At 37.1% G+C, this 3383-nt stretch overlaps 1 non-coding gene across 1 annotated transcript; it reads left to right on the forward strand.

Annotated features, from left to right (window-relative positions):
- Positions 1-792: 792 nt before the first annotated feature.
- Positions 793-918, forward strand: LOC117098171. The gene has a single exon (XR_004443226.1). It is a non-coding gene; the product is annotated as a small nucleolar RNA SNORA27 (small nucleolar RNA).
- Positions 919-3383: the final 2465 nt, after the last annotated feature.

Below are 3383 nucleotides of genomic sequence, written 5' to 3' on the forward strand. Positions count from 1 at the left end.
TGTCTTGGTTACTTCTGTCTCCAGTTGAAGAACGAGAAGCAATGAGTACTTCCTGATTTTCCAGAAAAGTAACTCCTCGGACCTGTTCTATTCCTACCATCCCCAAAAAGTCTATCACTTGACGGATGCCTCTGGACGAACTACTCCTCCAACTCTGGGACTTTAAATTCTCTGCTTTTCAATCACTGCTTTGCTAAAATTTCATATAAGCATTGACCAAGAAGTTGAGGGCAAGATGATTTAAAAGAACAAAAGAGGCTGGGCGCAGTGGCTCACCCCTGTAATCCCAACACTTTGGAAGGCTAAGGCGGGAGGATCACTTGAGGTCAGGAGTTTGAGATCAGCTTGGCCAGCAGGGTGAATCCCCATCTCTATTAAAAATACTAAAATTAACTGGGCATAGTAGTGGGCACCTGTCGTCCCAGCGACTCAGGAGACTGACGCATGAGAATAACTTGAACCTGGGAGGTGGAGGTTGCAGGGACCCAGGAGCACACCACTTGCACTCCAGCCTGGGAGACAAGACCTTGTCTCAAAAAAATAAAAAAGATTCCCCATTGAGACATATGAAAAACTAACACACAGTTTATCTGGCTTACTATCATCTTTGTTAGCCCATAAGCTATGCAGGTATATAAGATGTATCTCAATTCTATAATTACATCATTGGGGGAAAATCTAAACATTTTTCACGGCACATGAATTGAAAATGATTTTCAAAATAGTTTTGTCGGGGAAAACGTTACTTCTGGTTTACTTACATATATTTTACTGTGTATTAAAATCTGGTAGAACCCCCTCTTCACTTTGCCAATTGGACTTATATCTTTATTGATCATTCAAGTGGGCAAAGGAAATACGCTTCAAAAACTCAGGCAAACTGGGTGTTTGTCTTGTATCCTGTCAGAGGAAACAAATTGAAGTAGGAAAAAAAAAACCCTGGTAGAAAAATTTTAACTCTAAATGTGGAATAATATTGAATTAACTGAGAAAAAATATATATATAATCAACTAAAGGAAGTACTTTACTATGAATGATTAATGTTTCATAGCAAAGTTAAAGGAATCATAAATCTAAATCTAATGCATTTAAGAATTAACCTTACTTTACCTCTAATAAGCTTTGTGGTCTGCAGCTTATTATTATTTTTGTTTCGTTGTTTGTTAGTTATTATTAGTTATTTTATTATTAGTTCACACTTAATAATGATCTATATTTATGGGGTATAGTGTGATATTTCAATATATATATGTGCATTGTGTAAAAATTAAATCAGGGTATTTACCATGTCAATCACCTCATACATTTATCATTTCTTTCTGGTAGGTACATTCAAAATTCTCTCTTCTAGCTATTTCAAAATATATAATACAATATTGTTGACCAGGTGCAGTGGCTCACGCCTGTAATCCCAGCACTTTGGGAGGCCAAGCTGGGCAGACCACCTGACATCAGGAGTTCGAGACCAGCCTGGCCAACTGGTGAAACCCCAGCTCTACATTTTTTAGTATTGTATTTTTAACAAAACTTAGCGGCGTGTGGTGGTATGCACCTGTAATCCCAGCTCAGGGAGGCTGAGGCAGGAGAATCACTGGAACTCCGGAGACAGAGGTTGTAGTGAGCCAACATCGTGCCACTGCACTCCAGCATGGGCAACAGAGCGAGACTCCATCTCAAAAAACAACAACAACAACAACACAAAATATATTGTTAACGATAGTCACCCTATTGTGCAGTAGAACACAAGAACTTATTCCTCCTATCTAACTGTAACTTTGTACCTGTTGACCAATCTCTCCCTATCTCCTCCTCTCCACTAACCTCTGCAGCCTCTGGTAACCACTATTCTACTCTCTACTTCTGTGAGATCAACTTCTTTAGACTCCACATAGGAGGGAGATTATGTGGTATTTGTCTTTCTGTGCCTGGCTTATTTCATTTAACATAATGTCCTCCAGGTTCATCCAGGTTGCTGCAAATGACAGAATTTCCTCCTTTATAACGGTTGAATAGTACTCCATTGCGCATATATATATCTACATATTATTTATCTATTCATCTGTTAACAGACACTTAGACTGATTTCATACCTTGCCTATTGTGAATAGTGCTGCAGTAAACATGGGAGTGCACATGTCACTTTGACATATTGATTTCATTTCCCATATTTATTTCAATCCCAGTAGTGGGATTGCTGGATCATATGGGAGCTCCATTTTTAGTTCCTTGAGGAACCACCATACTGTTGTCCATAAGGGCTGTACTTATTTACATTCCCACCAACTGTGTGCGAGGGTTCCCCTTTCTCCACATCTTTGCCAACATGTTTTTTGTTGTTTTGATAGTAACCATTCTACCTGGGGTAAGATGATATCTCATTGTAGTTCTGATTTGCGTTTCCCTGATGATTAGTGATGTTGAGCATTTTTTCATATACCTGTTGGTCATTTATATGTCTTCTTTGAGAAATGTCTATTCAAGCCTTTTGCTCAATTTTAATTGGATTGTTTGGGGTTTTATGCTATTAAGTTGTTTGAGTTTCTTATACATTCTGGATATTAACCCCTGGTCAGATATATAGTTTGCAAATATTTTCTCCCATTCTGAAGGTTGTCTTTTCACTCTGTTCATTGTTTCCTTTGCTGTGAAGAAGCTTTCTAGCTTTAAATAATCACATTTTTGTTTCTATTTTTGCTTTTGTTGCCTGTGATTTTCAGGTCTTATGCAAAAAAAGAAAAAAATCCTTCCAAAGACCAATGTCAAGAAGCATTTCCCTATGTTTTCTTCTAGTAGTTTTGTCATTTTATTATTTCAGGTCTTACATATAAGTCTTTAATTCATTTTGAGTTTATTTTTGTATATGGTGATAGATAGGGATCCAGTTTCATTCTTCTGTGTAGGGAGATCCAGTTTTCCCAGCATTATTTACCAAAGAGACTGTCCTTTCCCCAATGTAGGTTCTTGGCAAATTTGTCAAAAATCAGCTGACTATAAGTGTGCAGATTTATTTATGTGTTCTCTATTCTGTTCCATTGGTCTATGTGTCTACTTGTATGCCACTACCATTTGTTTTTGGTTACTATAGCTTTGTAATATATTTTGAAGGTAGTGTGATGACTCCAGCTCTGTTCTTTTTGCTCAAGACTCCTTTAGCTATACAGGACCTTCTGTGGTTCCATACAGATTTTAGAATTGTTTTTTCTATTTCTGTGAATAATGTCATTGATATTTTGATAGGGATTGCATTGAATATTGTAAATTGCTTTGGGTAGTATGAGCATTTTAACAATATTAATTCTTCCAAGCCATGCACATGGGATATCTTTCCATTTATTTGTGTCTTCTTCAATTTCTTTCATCAATGTTTTATATTTCACCTCTT

The sequence above is a fragment of the Trachypithecus francoisi genome, unplaced genomic scaffold (genome assembly GCF_009764315.1).
Source record: "Trachypithecus francoisi isolate TF-2019V2 unplaced genomic scaffold, Tfra_2.0 Lachesis_group15, whole genome shotgun sequence".
NCBI lineage: Eukaryota > Metazoa > Chordata > Mammalia > Primates > Cercopithecidae > Trachypithecus > Trachypithecus francoisi.